The sequence below is a fragment of the Pseudorca crassidens genome, chromosome 1 (assembly GCF_039906515.1).
Source record: "Pseudorca crassidens isolate mPseCra1 chromosome 1, mPseCra1.hap1, whole genome shotgun sequence".
NCBI lineage: Eukaryota > Metazoa > Chordata > Mammalia > Artiodactyla > Delphinidae > Pseudorca > Pseudorca crassidens.
In genome coordinates, this window is record NC_090296.1 from 162,474,036 (window position 1) to 162,489,798 (window position 15,763).

The following is a 15,763-nucleotide window of genomic DNA, read 5'->3' on the forward strand; positions in this document are numbered from 1 at the left end:
GATATTGAACTTGTACTGTAAACGAGGTTCTTGTAAACAGAGCCGTCCCAAACTTTGGGGTGGCTGTGTCTTTTTGATTTTAATTTCCCTAAGCTATAGGACCATAAGTGGAAGTGCCCTAGGCTCTGTTGCTTTGTTTTGTAGATGTTTCAGGAAACACCATACACTTCTCCAGAGTGGCTGTTGGCAATTTACATCCCGCCCATCAGCATAACAAGGCTCCCAGTTCTCCATGGCCTGTCCTGCCTTTCTGGATTTTACACTTTTTTCAGATGGCCCTTTTGACCGGGGGGCAGTGAGACTTCATTGTAGTGCAGATTTCCTTTGCAAGCTTGCTTGGTTTGCCAAAAAGGGCGTATGCGTTTTTTCCTGAATATATTCAGGAAAAAACGCATACGCCCTTTTTGGCCAAGTGCATCATTGTGGACGTTCTGCCTCTTTTCCTATGCTTTACATGCAATTCCAGTCTACCTCCTGAAATCGGATTCCTGCAATTCTGCCCCGCTTTCAAGTCCTCTTGGCAGCCTTACTTCAATATATTTTTGGACGATAGCTGTCATTTTTAACTCTGCAGGTTTGTGTATTACAGTGCCCCTGAGCTGCTTTCTTCAACTCGCTTTCTTGTGAGCTGGCCGCAACACCGCAGGATTGCTTCAGGCCCTAGTGTGGTTCCGGCATGGCAAGCTGAGCCTTTGGTTAATTCCTCTTCCTGGTGGGAAATGAGAGTTAAATTTGCCCGTCCAGACACCTCCAGATAGTCTCTCATTGGTTCTCCCTATTCCTGTTCATCTTCCCCAGAAATTGCAAACTGGGCCAAACAGGAGGTTAAAGGCACTGACTCTCCAAGTGGGGAGAGTGTTAGTAAAGCGTCTGGAATGTTGCACCCGAGTACGAGGAGACGAAACCTGAGACACATTTCAACACGTTTCCCGATCACACGGTGGATCATACTCTGGGTTCCACATGCATGTTTTAGGTGAAGGAAGAATCCCTTAAACCTGGAGAGTTCAGACCCATGGAATGGGTACCATGCAATATGACTTCAAAGGTTCTGCATTGGCTCACCGAACCTCACCAATCCTATCACTGCTGTGCTTATGCCACTGTACACACGCTTGATTCCCTTTCGGAGACATATAAATCCATAGGTTTTAAGATTCTTACTAGTCAGGTATATTCCTAGACGTTTAATATGGGGTGTTGAGTCCTCTTCGTTGAGCAAGGAGTAGCTCTTGTCTATTACATATTTGGCTTATTGAACTGTATCTGTGCTAATTTCAATCTCTGGTTTTATGCAGCTCCCCAATTCACCTTTCCCCTTAAGCTAGCATAAGTTGGTTTTCTACATTTGAGACACTGTTCTGTTTTGTATTTCAGTTCCTCGGTAGCCAAGTTTACATTCCGTGTAGTAGGGATATCTTATGATGTTTCTTTTTCTGTGTGACTTATTTCACTAAGAATCATCGTACCTGAATCCACTCATTATGCTGCTACGGGCCTGATGATATACATTTCATTGCTGAGTGATATTGCATTGTACGTAAGTATCACAAATTCTTTATCCATTTTTCGCTTTCTGTGATATTGAACTTGTACCGTAAATGAGGTTCTTGTAAACAGAGCCGTCCCAAACTTTGGGGTGGCTGTTTCTTTTTGATTTTAATTTCCCTAAGCTATAGGACCATAAGTGGAAGTGCCCTAGGCTCTGTTGCTTTGTTTTTTAGATGTTTCAGGAAACACCATACACTTCTCCAGAGTGGCTGTTGGCAATTTACATCCAGCCCATCAGCATAACAAGGCTCCCAGTTCTCCATGGCCTGTCCGGCCTTTCTGGATTTTACACTTTTTTCAGATGGCCCTTTTGACTGGGGGGCAGTGAGACTTCATTGTAGTGCAGATTTCCTTTGCAAGCTTGCTTGGTTGGCCAAAAAGGGCGTATGCGTTTTTTCCTGAATATATTCAGGAAAAAACGCATACGCCCTTTTTGGCCAAGTGCATCATTGTGGACATTCTGTCTCTTTTCCTATGCTTTACATGCAATTCCAGTCTACCTCCTGAAATCGGATTCCTGCAATTCTGCCCCGCTTTCAAGTCCTCTTGGCAGCCTTACTTCAATATATTTTTGGACGATAGCTGTCATTTTTAACTCTGCAGGTTTGTGAATTACAGTGCCCCTGAGCTCCTTTCTTCAACTCGCTTTCTTGTGAGCTGGCCGCAACACCGCAGGATTGCTTCAGGCCCTAGTGTGGTTCCGGCATGGCACGCTGAGCCTTTGGTTAATTCCTCTTCCTGGTGGGAAATGAGAGTTAAATTTGCCCATCCAGACACCTCCAGCTAGTCTCTCATTGGTTCTCCCTATTCCTGTTCATTTTCCGCAGAAATTGCAAACTGGGCCAAACAGGAGGTTAAAGGCAGTGACTCTCCAAGTGGGGAGAGTGTTAGTAAAGCGTCTGGAATGTTGCACCCGAGTACCAGGGGACGAAAACTGAGACACATTTGAACACGTTTCCCGATCACACGGTGGATCATACTCTGGGTTCCACATGCATGTTTTAGCTGAAGGAAGAATCCCTTAAACCTGGAGAGTTGAGACCCATGGAATGGCTACCATGCAATATGACTTCAAAGGGTCTGCATTTGCTCATCAAACCTCAGAAATCCTATCACTGCTGCGTTTATGCCGCTGTACACATGCTTGATTCTCTTTTGGAGACATATAAATCCATAGGTTTTAAGATTATTACTAGTCAGGTATATTCTTAGGCGATTAATATGGGGTGTAGAGTCCACTTCGTTGAGCAAGGAGTAGATCTTGTCTATTACATATTTGGCTTATGGAATGGTATCTGTGCTAATTTCAATCTCTGGTTTTATGCAGCACCCCAACTCACCTTTCCCCTTAAGCAAGCATAAGTTGGTTTTCTACATTTGAGACCGTGTTCTGTTTTGTAATTCAGTTTCTGTGTAGCCAAGTTTACATTCCGTGTAGTAGTGATATCTTATGATGTTTCCTTTTCTGTGTGACTTATCTCACTTAGAATCATCGTACCTGAATCCACTCATTATGCTGCTACGGGCCTGATGACATAGATTTCATTCCTGAGTGATATTGCATTGTACGTAAGTACCACAACTTCTTTATCCATTTTTCACTTTCTGCGATATTGAACTTGTACCATAAACGAGATTCTTGTAAACAGAGCCGGCCCAAACTTTGGGGTGGCTGTGTCTTTTTGATTTTAATTTCCCTAAGCTATAGGACCATAAGTGGAAGTGCCCTAGGCTCTGTTGCTTTGTTTTTTAGATGTTTCAGGAAACACCATACACTTCTCCAGAGTGGCTGTTGGCAATTTACATCCCGCCCATCAGCATAACAAGGCTCTCAATTCTCCATGGCCTGTCCTGCCTTTCTGGATTTTACACATTTTTCAGATGGCCCTTTTGACCGGGGGGCAGTGAGACTTCATTGTAGTGCAGATTTCCTTTGCAAGCTTGCTTGGTTGGCCAAAAAGGGCGTATGCGTTTTTTCCTGAATATATTCAGGAAAAAACGCATACGCCCTTTTTGGCCAAGTGCATCATTGTGGACGTTCTGCCTCTTTTCCTATGCTTTACATGCAATTCCAGTCTACCTCCTGAAATCGGATTCCTGCAATTCTGCCCCGCTTTCAAGTCCTCTTGGCAGCCTTACTTCAATATATTTTTGGACGATAGCTGTCATTTTTAACTCTGCAGGTTTGTGAATTACAGTGCCCCTGAGCTCCTTTCTTCAACTCGCTTTCTTGTGAGCTGGCCGCAACACCACAGGATTGCTTCAGGCCCTAGTGTGGTTCTGGCATGGCACGCTGAGCCTTTGGTTAATTCCTCTTCCTGGTGGGAAATGAGAGTTAAATTTGCCCGTCCAGACACCTCCAGCTAGTCTCTCATTGGTTCTCCCTATTCCTGTTCATTTTCCGCAGAAATGGCAAACTGGGCCAAACAGGAGGTTAAAGGCACTGACTCTCCAAGTGGGGAGAGTTTTAGTAAAGCGTCTGGAATGTTGCACCCGAGTACCAGGGGACAAAAACTGAGACACATTTGAACACGTTTCCCGATCACACGGTGGATCATACTCTGGGTTCCACATGCATGTTTTAGCTGAAGGAAGAATCCCTTAAACCTGGAGAGTTGAGACCCATGGAATGGGTACCATTCAATATGACTTCAAAGGTTCTGCATTGGCTCACCGAACCTCACCAATCCTATCACTGCTGCGCTTATGCCACTGTACACACGCTTGATTCTCTTTCGGAGACATATAAATCCATAGATTTTAAGATTCTTACTAGTCAGGTATATTCTTAGACGTTTAATATGGGGTGTTGAGTCCTCTTCGTTGAGCAAGGAGTAGCTCTTGTCTATTACATATTTGGCTTATGGAATGGTATCTGTGCTAATTTCAATCTCTGGTTTTATGCAGCACCCCAACTCACCTTTCCCCTTAAGCAAGCATAAGTTGGTTTTCTACATTTGAGACCTTGTTCTGTTTTGTAATTCAGTTCCTGTGTAGCCAAGTTTACATTCCGTGTATTAGTGATATCTTATGATGTTTCTTTTTCTGTGTGACTTATCTCACTTAGAATCATCGTACCTGAATCCACTCATTATGCTGCTATGGGCCTGATGACATAGATTTCATTGCTGAGTGATATTGCATTTTACGTAAGTACCACAACTTCTTTATCCATTTTTCGCTTTCTGTGATATTGAACTTGTACCGTAAACGAGGTTCTTGTAAACAGAGCCGTCCCAAACTTTGGGGTGGCTTTGTCTTTTTGATTCTAATTTCCCTAAGCTATACGACCATAAGTGGAAGTGGCCTAGGCTCTGTTGCTTTGCTTTTTAGATGTTTCAGGAAACACCATACACTTCTCCAGAGTGGCTGTTGGCAATTTACATCCCGCCCATCAGCATAACAAGGCTCCCAATTCTCCATGAGCTGTCCTGCCTTTCTAGATTTTACACTTTTTTCAGATGGCCCTTTTGACTGGGGGGCAGTGAGACTTCATTGTACTGCAGATTTCCTTTGCAAGCTTGCTTGGTTGGCCAAAAAGGGCGTATGCGTTTTTTCCTGAATATATTCAGGAAAAAACGCATACGCCCTTTTTGGCCAAGTGCATCATTGTGGACGTTCTGCCTCTTTTCCTATGCTTTACATGCAATTCCAGTCTACCTCCTGGAATCGGATTCCTGCAATTCTGCCCCGCTTTCAAGTCCTCTTGGCAGCCTTACTTCAATATATTTTTGGACGATAGCTGTCATTTTTAACTCTGCAGGTTTGTGAATTACAGTGCCCCTGAGCTCCTTTCTTCAACTCGCTTTCTTGTGAGCTGGCCGCAACACCGCAGGATTGCTTCAGGCCCTAGTGTGGTTCTGGCATGGCATGCTGAGCCTTTGGTTAATTCCTCTTCCTGGTGGGAAATGAGAGTTAAATTTGCCCGTCCAGACACCTCCAGCTAGTCTCTCTTTGGTTCTCCCTATTCCTGTTCATTTTCCGCAGAAATTGCAAACTGGGCCAAACAGGAGGTTAAAGGCACTGACTCTCCAAGTGGGGAGAGTGTTAGTAAAGCGTCTGGAATGTTGCACCCGAGTACCAGGGGTCGAAATCTGACACATTTGAACACGTTTCCCGATCACACGGTGGATCATACTCTGGGTTCCACATGCATGTTTTAGCTGAAGGAAGAATCCCTTAAACCTGGAGAGTTGAGACCCATGGAATGGCTACCATGCAATATGACTTCAAAGGGTCTGCATTTGCTCATCAAACCTCAGAAATCCTATCACTGCTGCGTTTATGCCGCTGTACACATGCTTGATTCTCTTTTGGAGACATATAAATCCATAGGTTTTAAGATTATTACTAGTCAGGTATATTCTTAGGCGATTAATATGGGGTGTAGAGTCCACTTCATTGAGCAAGGAGTAGATCTTGTCTATTACATATTTGGCTTATGGAATGGTATCTGTGCTAATTTCAATCTCTGGTTTTATGCAGAACCCCAACTCACCTTTCCCCTTAAGCAAGCATAAGTTGGTTTTCTACATTTGAGACCGTGTTCTGTTTTGTAATTCAGTTTCTGTGTAGCCAAGTTTACATTCCGTGTAGTAGTGATATCTTATGATGTTTCCTTTTCTGTGTGACTTATCTCACTTAGAATCATCGTACCTGAATCCACTCATTATGCTGCTACGGGCCTGATGATATAGATTTCATTGCTGAGTGATATTGCATTGTACGTAAGTACCACAAATTCTTTATCCATTTTTCACCTTCTGTGATATTGAATTTGTACTGTAAATGAGGTTCTTGTAAACAGAGCCGTCCCAAACTTTGGGGTGGCTGTGTCTTTTTTATTTTAATTTCCCTAAGCTATAGGACCATAAGTGGAAGTGCCCTAGGCTCTGTTGCTTTGTTTTTTAGATGTTTCAGGAAACACCATACACTTCTCCAGAGTGGCTGTTGGCAATTTACATCCCGCCCATCAGCATAACAAGGCTCCCAGTTCTCCATGGCCTGTCCTGCCTTTCTGGATTTTACACTTTTTTCAGATGGCCCTTTTGACTGGGGGGCAGTGAGACTTCATTGTAGTGCAGATTTCCTTTGCAAGCTTGCTTGGTTGGCCAAAAAGGGCGTATGCGTTTTTTCCTTAATATATTCAGGAAAAAACGCATACGCCCTTTTTGGCCAAGTGAATCATTGTGGACGTTCTGCCTCTTTTCCTAGGCTTTACATGCAATTCCAGTCTACCTCCTGAAATCGGTTTCCTGCAATTCTGCCCCGCTTTCAAGTCCTCTTGGCAGCCTTACTTCAATATATTTTTGGACGATAGCTGTCATTTATAACTCTGCAGGTTTGTGAATTACAGTGCCCCTGAGCTCCTTTCTTCAACTCGCTTTCTTGTGAGCTGGCCGCAACACCGCAGCATTGCTTCAGGCCCTAGTGTGGTTCTGGCATGGCACGCTGAGCCTTTGGTTAATTCCTCTTCCTGGTGGGAAATGAGAGTTAAATTTGCCCGTCCAGACACCTCCAGCTAGTCTCTCACTGGTTCTCCCTATTCCTGTTCATCTTCCGCAGAAATTGCAAACTGGGCCAAACAGGAGGTTAAAGGCACTGACTCTCCAAGTGGGGAGAGTGTTAGTAAAGCGTCTGGAATGTTGCACCCGAGTACCAGGGGACAAAACCTGAGACACATTTGAACATGTTTCCCGATCACACGGTGGATCATACTCTGGGTTCCACATGCATGTTTTAGGTGAAGGAAGAATCCCTTAAACCTGGAAAGTTGAGACCCATGGAATGGGTACCATGCAATATGACTTCAAAGGTTCTGCATTGGCTCACCGAACCTCACCAATCCTATCACTGCTGCGCTTATGCCACTGTATGCAGGCTTGATTCTCTTTCGGAGACATATAAATCCATAGGTTTTAAGATTCTTCTAGTCAGGTATATTCTTTGACGTTTAATATGGGGTGTTGAGTCCTCTTCGTTGAGCAAGGAGTAGCTCTTGTCTATTACATATTTGGCTTATGGAACGGTATCTGTGCTAATTTCAATCTCTGGTTTTATGCAGCACCACAACTCACCTTTCCCCTTAAGCAAGCATAAGTTGGTTTTCTACATTTGAGACCTTGTTCTGTTTTGTAATTCAGTTCCTGTGTAGCCAAGTTTATATTCCATGTATTAGTGATATCTTATGATGTTTCTTTTTCTGTGTGACTTATCTCACTTAGAATCATCGTACCTGAATCCACTCATTATGCTGCTATGGGCCTGATGACATAGATTTCATTGCTGAGTGATATTGCATTGTACGTAAGTACCACAACTTCTTTATCCATTTTTCGCTTTCTATGATATTGAACTTGTACCGTAAACGAGGTTCTTGTAAACAGAGCCGTCCCAAACTTTGGGGTGGCTGTGTCTTTTTGATTTTAATTTCCCTAAGCTATAGGACCATAAGTGGAAGTGCCCTAGGCTCTGTTGCTTTGTTTTTTAGATGTTTCAGGAAACACCATACACTTCTCCAGAGTGGCTGTTGGCAATTTACATCCCGCCCATCAGCATAACAAGGCTCCCAGTTCTCCATGGCCTGTCCGGCCTTTCTGGATTTTTCACTTTTTTCAGATGGCCCTTTTGACTGGGGGGCAGTGAGACTTCATTGTAGTGCAGATTTCCTTTGCAAGCTTGCTTGGTTGGCCAAAAAGTGCGTATGCGTTTTTTCCTGAATATATTCAGGAAAAAACGCATACGCCCTTTTTGGCCAAGTGCATCATTGTGGACATTCTGTCTCTTTTCCTATGCTTTACATGCAATTCCAGTCTACCTCCTGAAATCGGATTCCTGCAATTCTGCCCCGCTTTCGAGTCCTCTTGGCAGCCTTACTTCAATATATTTTTGGACGATAGCTGTCATTTTTAACTCTGCAGGTTTGTGAATTACAGTGCCCCTGAGCTCCTTTCTTCAACTCGCTTTCTTGTGAGCTGGCCGCAACACCGCAGGATTGCTTCAGGCCCTAGTGTGGTTCCGGCATGGCATGCTGAGCCTTTGGTTAATTCCTCTTCCTGGTGGGAAATGTGAGTTAAATTTGCCCGTCCAGACACCTCCATCTAGTCTCTCATTGGTTCTCCCTATTCCTGTTCATTTTCCGCAGAAATTGCAAACTGGGCCAAACAGGAGGTTAAAGGCACTGACTCTCCAAGTGGGGAGAGTGTTAGTAAAGCGTCTGGAATGTTGCACCCGAGTACCAGGGGACGAAATCTGACACATTTGAACACGTTTCCCGATCACACGGTGGATCATACTCTGGGTTCCACATGCATGTTTTAGCTGAAGGAAGAATCCCTTAAACCTGGAGAGTTGAGACCCATGGAATGGGTACCATGCAATATGACTTCAAAGGGTCTGCATTTGCTCACCGAACCTCACCAATCCTATTACTGCTGCATTTATGCCTCTGTAGACACGCTTGATTCTCTTTCGGAGACATATAAATCCATAGGTTTTAAGATTCTTACTAGTCAGGTATATTCTTAGGCATTTAATATGGGGTGTTGAGTCCACTTTGTTGAGCAAGGAGTAGCTCTTGTCTATTACTTATTTGGCTTATGGAATGGTATCTGTGCTAATTTCAATCTCTCGTTTTATGCAGCACCCCAACTCACCTTTCCCCTTAAGCAAGCATAAGTTGGTTTTCTACATTTGAGATCCTGTTCTGTTTTGTAATTCAGTTCCTGTGTAGCCAAGTTTACATTCCGTGTATTAGTGATATCTTATGATGTTTCTTTTTCTGTGTGACTTATGTCACTTAGAATCATCGTACCTGAATCCACTCATTATGCTGCTATGGGCCTGATGACATAGATTTCATTCCTGAGTGATATTGCATTGTACGTAAGTACCACAACTTCTTTATCCATTTTTCACTTTCTGCGATATTGAACTTGTACCATAAACGAGATTCTTGTAAACAGAGACGGCCCAAACTTTGGGGTGGCTGTGTCTTTTTGATTTTAATTTCCCTAAGCTATAGGACCATAAGTGGAAGTGCCCTAGGCTCTGTTGCTTTGTTTTTTAGATGTTTCAGGAAACACCATACACTTCTCCAGAGTGGCTGTTGGCAATTTACATCCCGCCCATCAGCATAACAAGGCTCCCAATTCTCCATGGCCTGTCCTGCCTTTCTGGATTTTACACATTTTTCAGATGGCCCTTTTGACCGGGGGGCAGTGAGACTTCATTGTACTGCAGATTTCCTTTGCAACCTTGCTTGGTTGGCCAAAAAGGGCGTATGCGTTTTTTCCTGAATATATTCAGGAAAAAACGCATACGCCCTTTTTGGCCAAGTGCATCATTGTGGACGTTCTGCCTCTTTTCCTATGCTTTACATGCAATTCCAGTCTACCTCCTGAAATCGGATTCCTGCAATTCTGCCCCGCTTTCAAGTCCTCTTGGCAGCCTTACTTCAATATATTTTTGGACGATAGCTGTCATTTTTAACTCTGCAGGTTTGTGAATTACAGTGCCCCTGAGCTCCTTTCTTCAACTCGCTTTCTTGTGAGCTGGCCGCAACACCGCAGGATTGCTTCAGGCCCTAGTGTGGTTCTGGCATTGCATGCTGAGCCTTTGGTTAATTCCTCTTCCTGGTGGGAAATGAGAGTTAAATTTGCCCGTCCAGACACCTCCAGCTAGTCTCTCATTGGTTCTCCCTATTCCTGTTCATTTTCCGCAGAAATTGCAAACTGGGCCAAACAGGAGGTTAAAGGCACTGACTCTCCAAGTGGGGAGAGTTTTAGTAAAGCGTCTGGAATGTTGCACCCGAGTACCAGGGGACGAAATCTGACACATTTGAACACATTTCCCGATCACACGGTGGATCATACTCTGGGTTCCACATGCATGTTTTAGCTGAAGGAAGAATCCCTTAAACCTGGAGAGTTGAGACCCATGGAATGGGTACCATGCAATATGACTTCAAAGGGTCTGCATTTGCTCACCGAACCTCACCAATCCTATTACTGCTGCATTTATGCCTCTGTAGACACGCTTGATTCTCTTTCGGAGACATATAAATCCATAGGTTTTAAGATTCTTACTAGTCAGGTATATTCTTAGGCATTTAATATGGGGTGTAGAGTCCACTTTGTTGAGCAAGGAGTAGCTCTTGTCTATTACCTATTTGGCTTATGGAATGGTATCTGTGCTAATTTCAATCTCTGGTTTTATGCAGCACCCCAACTCACCTTTCCCCTTAAGCAAGCATAAGTTGGTTTTCTACATTTGAGATCCTGTTCTGTTTTGTAATTCAGTTCCTGTGTAGCCAAGTTTACATTCCGTGTATTAGTGATATCTTATGATGTTTCTTTTTCTGTGTGACTTATTTCACTTAGAATCATCGTACCTGAATCCACTCATTATGCTGCTATGGACCTGATGACATAGATTTCATTCCTGAGTGATATTGCATTGTACGTAAGTACCACAACTTCTTTATCCATTTTTCACTTTCTGCGATATTGAACTTGTACCATAAACGAGATTCTTGTAAACAGAGCCGGCCCAAACTTTGGGGTGGCTGTGTCTTTTTGATTTTAATTTCCCTAAGCTATAGGACCATAAGTGGAAGTGCCCTAGGCTCTGTTGCTTTGTTTTTTAGATGTTTCAGGAAACACCATACACTTCTCCAGAGTGGCTGTTGGCAATTTACATCCCGCCCATCAGCATAACAAGGCTCCCAGTTCTCCATGGCCTGTCCTGCCTTTCTGGATTTTATACTTTTTTCAGATGGCCCTTTTGACCGGGGGGCAGTGAGACTTCATTGTACTGCAGATTTCCTTTGCAAGCTTGCTTGGTTGGCCAAAAAGGGCGTATGCGTTTTTTCCTGAATATATTCAGGAAAAAACACATACGCCCTTTTTGGCCAAGTGCATCATTGTGGACGTTCTGCCTCTTTTCCTATGCTTTACATGCAATTCCAGTCTACCTCCTGAAATCGGATTCCTGCAATTCTGCCCTGCTTTCAAGTCCTCTTGGCAGCCTTACTTCAATATATTTTTGGACGATAGCTGTCATTTATAACTCTGCAGGTTTGTGAATTACAGTGCCCCTGAGCTCCTTTCTTCAACTCGCTTTCTTGTGAGCTGGCCGCAACACCGCAGGATTGCTTCAGGCCCTAGTGTGGTTCCGGCATGGCACGCTGAGCCTTTGGTTAATTCCTCTTCCTGGTGGGAAATGAGAGTTACATTTGCCCATCCAGACACCTCCAGCTAGTCTCTCATTGGTTCTCCCTATTCCTGTTCATTTTCCGCAGAAATTGCAAACTGGGCCAAACAGGAGGTTAAAGGCAGTGACTCTCCAAGTGGGGAGAGTTTTAGTAAAGCGTCTGGAATGTTGCACCCGAGTACCAGGGGACAAAAACTGAGACACATTTGAACACATTTCCCGATCACACGGTGGATCATCCTCTGGGTTCCACATGCATGTTTTAGCTGAAGGAAGAATCCCTTAAACCTGGAGAGTTGAGACCCATGGAATGGGTACCATTCAATATGACTTCAAAGGTTCTGCATTGGCTCACCGAACCTCACCAATCCTATCACTGCTGCGCTTATGCCACTGTACACACGCTTGATTCTCTTTCGGAGACATAGAAATCCATAGATTTTAAGATTCTTACTAGTCAGGTATATTCTTAGACGTTTAATATGGGGTGTTGAGTCCTCTTCGTTGAGCAAGGAGTAGCTCTTGTCTATTACATATTTGGCTTATGGAACGGTATCTGTGCTAATTTCAATCTCTGGTTTTATGCAGCACCCCAACTCACCTTTCCCCTTAAGCAAGCATAAGATGGTTTTCTACATTTGAGACCTTGTTCTGTTTTGTAATTCAGTTCCTGTGTAGCCAAGTTTTCATTCCGTGTAGTAGTGATATCTTATGATGTTTCTTTTTCTGTGTGACTTATCTCACTTAGAATCATCGTACCTGAATCCACTCATTATGCTGCTATGGGCCTGATGACATAGATTTCATTGCTGAGTGATATTGCATTGTACGTAAGTACCACAACTTCTTTATCCATTTTTCGCTTTCTGTGATATTGAACTTGTACCGTAAACGAGGTTCTTGTAAACAGAGCCGTCCTAAACTTTGGGGTGGCTGTGTCTTTTTGATTTTAATTTCCCTAAGCTATACGACCATAAGTGGAAGTGCCCTAGGCTCTGTTGCTTTGTTTTTTAGATGTTTCAGGAAACACCATACACTTCTCCAGAGTGGCTGTTGGCAATTTACATCCCGCCCATCAGCATAACAAGGCTCCCAGTTCTCCATGGCCTGTCCTGCCTTTCTGGATTTTATACTTTTTTCAGATGGCCCTTTTGACCGGGGGGCAGTGAGACTTCATTGTAGTGCAGATTTCCTTTGCAAGCTTGCTTGGTTGGCCAAAAAGGGCGTATGCGTTTTTTCCTGAATATATTCAGGAAAAAACGCATACGCCCTTTTTGGCCAAGTGCATCATTGTGGACGTTCTGCCTCTTTTCCTATGCTTTACATGCAATTCCAGTCTACCTCCTGAAATCGGATTCCTGCAATCCTGCCCCGCTTTCAAGTCCTCTTGGCAGCCTTACTTCAATATATTTTTGGACGATAGCTGTCATTTTTAACTCTGCAGGTTTGTGAATTACAGTGCCCCTGAGCTCCTTTCTTCAACTCACTTTCTTGTGAGCTGGCCGCAACACCGCAGGATTGTTTCAGGCCCTAGTGTGGTTCCGGCATGGCACGCTGAGCCTTTGGTTAATTCCTCTTCCTGGTGGGAAATGAGAGTTAAATTTGCCCATCCAGACACCTCCAGCTAGTCTCTCATTGGTTCTCCCTATTCCTGTTCATTTTCCGCAGAAATTGCAAACTGGGCCAAACAGGAGGTTAAAGGCACTGACTCTCCAAGTGGGGAGAGTGTTAGTAAAGCATCTGGAATGTTGCACCCGAGTACCAGGGGACAAAAACTGAGACACATTTGAACACGTTTCCCGATCACACGGTGGATCATACTCTGGGTTCCACATGCATGTTTTAGTTGAAGGAAGAATCCCTTAAACCTGGAAAGTTGAGACCCATGGAATGGCTACCATGCAATATGACTTCAAAGGGTCTGCATTTGCTCACCGAACCTCACCAATCCTATCACTGCTGCATTTATGCCGCTGTACACACGCTTGATTCTCTTTCGGAGACATATAAATCCATAGGTGTTAAGATTCTTACTAGTCAGGTATATTCTTAGGCATTTAATATGGGGTGTTGAGTCCACTTCGTTGAGCAAGGAGTAGCTCTTGTCTATTACCTATTTGGCTTATGGAATGGTATCTGTGCTAATTTCAATCTCTGGTTTTATGCAGCACCCCAACTCACCTTTCCCCTTAAGCAAGCATAAGTTGGTTTTCTACATTTGAGATCCTGTTCTGTTTTGTAATTCAGTTCCTGTGTAGCCAAGTTTACATTCCGTGTATTAGTGATATCTTATGATGTTTCTTTTTCTGTGTGACTTATTTCACTTAGAATCATCGTACCTGAATCCACTCATTATGCTGCTACGGGCCTGATGACATAGATTTCATTCCTGAGTGATATTGCATTGTACGTAAGTACCACAACTTCTTTATCCATTTTTCACTTTCTGCTATATTGAACTTGTACCATAAACGAGATTCTTGTAAACAGAGCCGGCCCAAACTTTGGGGTGGCTGTGTCTTTTTGCTTTTAATTTCCCTAAGCTATAGGACCATAAGTGGAAGTGCCCTAGGCTCTGTTGCTTTGTTTTTTAGATGTTTCAGGAAACACCATACACTTCTCCAGAGTGGCTGTTGGCAATTTACATCCCGCCCATCAGCATAACAAGGCTCCCAGTTCTCCATGGCCTGTCCTGCCTTTCTGGATGTTATACTTTTTTCAGATGGCCCTTTTGAACGGGGGGCAGTGAGACTTCATTGTAGTGCAGATTTCCTTTGCAAGCTTGCTTGGTTGGCCAAAAAGGGCGTATGCGTTTTTTCCTGAATATATTCAGGAAAAAACGCATACGCCCTTTTTGGCCAAGTGCATCATTGTGGACGTTCTGCCTCTTTTCCTATGCTTTACATGCAATTCCAGTCTACCTCCTGAAATCGGTTTCCTGCAATTCTGCCCCGCTTTCAAGTCCTCTTGGCAGCCTTACTTCAATATATTTTTGGACGATAGCTGTCATTTTTAACTCTGCAGGTTTGTGAATTACAGTGCCCCTGAGCTCCTTTCTTCAACTCGCTTTTTTGTGAGCTGGCCGCAACACCGCAGCATTGCTTCAGGCCCTAGTGTGGTTCCGGCATGGCACGCTGAGCCTTTGGTTAATTCCTCTTCCTGGTGGGAAATGAGAGTTAAATTTGCCCATCCAGACACCTCCAGCTAGTCTCTCATTGGTTCTCCCTATTTCTGTTCATTTTCCGCAGAAATTGCAAACTGGGCCAAACAGGAGGTTAAAGGCACTGTCTCTCCAAGTGGGGAGAGTGTTAGTAAAGCATCTGGAATGTTGCACCCGAGTACCAGGGGACAAAAACTGAGACACATTTGAACACGTTTCCCGATCACACGGTGGATCATACTCTGGGTTCCACATGCATGTTTTAGCTGAAGGAAGAATCCCTTAAACCTGGAGAGTTGAGACCCATGGAATGGGTACCATGCAATATGACTTCAAAGGGTCTGCATTTGCTCACCGAACCTCACCAATCCTATCACTGCTGCGTTTATGCTGCTGTACACACGCTTGATTCTCTTTCGGGGACATAGAAATCCATAGGTTTTAAGATTCTTACTAGTCAGGTATATTCTTAGGCGTTTAATATGGGGTGTTGATTCCACTTGGTTGAGAAAGGAGTAGCTCTTGTCTATTACATATTTGGCTTATGGAACGGTATCTGTGCTAATTTCAATCTCTGGTTTTATGCAGCACCCCAACTCACCTTTCCCCTTAAGCAAGCATAAGTTGGTTTTCTACATTTGAGACCCTGTTCTGTTTTGTAATTCTGTTCCTGTGTAGCCAAGTTTACATTCCGTGTAGTAGTGATATCTTATGATGTTTCTTTTTCTGTGTGACTTATCTCACTTAGAATCATCGTACCTGAATCCACTCATTATGCTGCTATGGGCCTGATGACATAGATTTCATTGCTGAGTGATATTGCATTGTACGTACCTACCA

At 43.7% G+C, this 15,763-nt stretch overlaps 1 long non-coding RNA gene across 1 annotated transcript in view; it reads left to right on the forward strand.

Annotated features, from left to right (window-relative positions):
• LOC137203813 (uncharacterized) overlaps positions 1-15,763 on the forward strand; it is a 320,132-nt gene that overhangs the window by 118,501 nt on the left and 185,868 nt on the right. The window contains exon 2 of the long non-coding RNA XR_010933307.1: positions 4,619-4,700. This is a non-coding gene — a long non-coding RNA (uncharacterized lncRNA). The remainder of the gene's footprint in view (positions 1-4,618; positions 4,701-15,763) is intronic.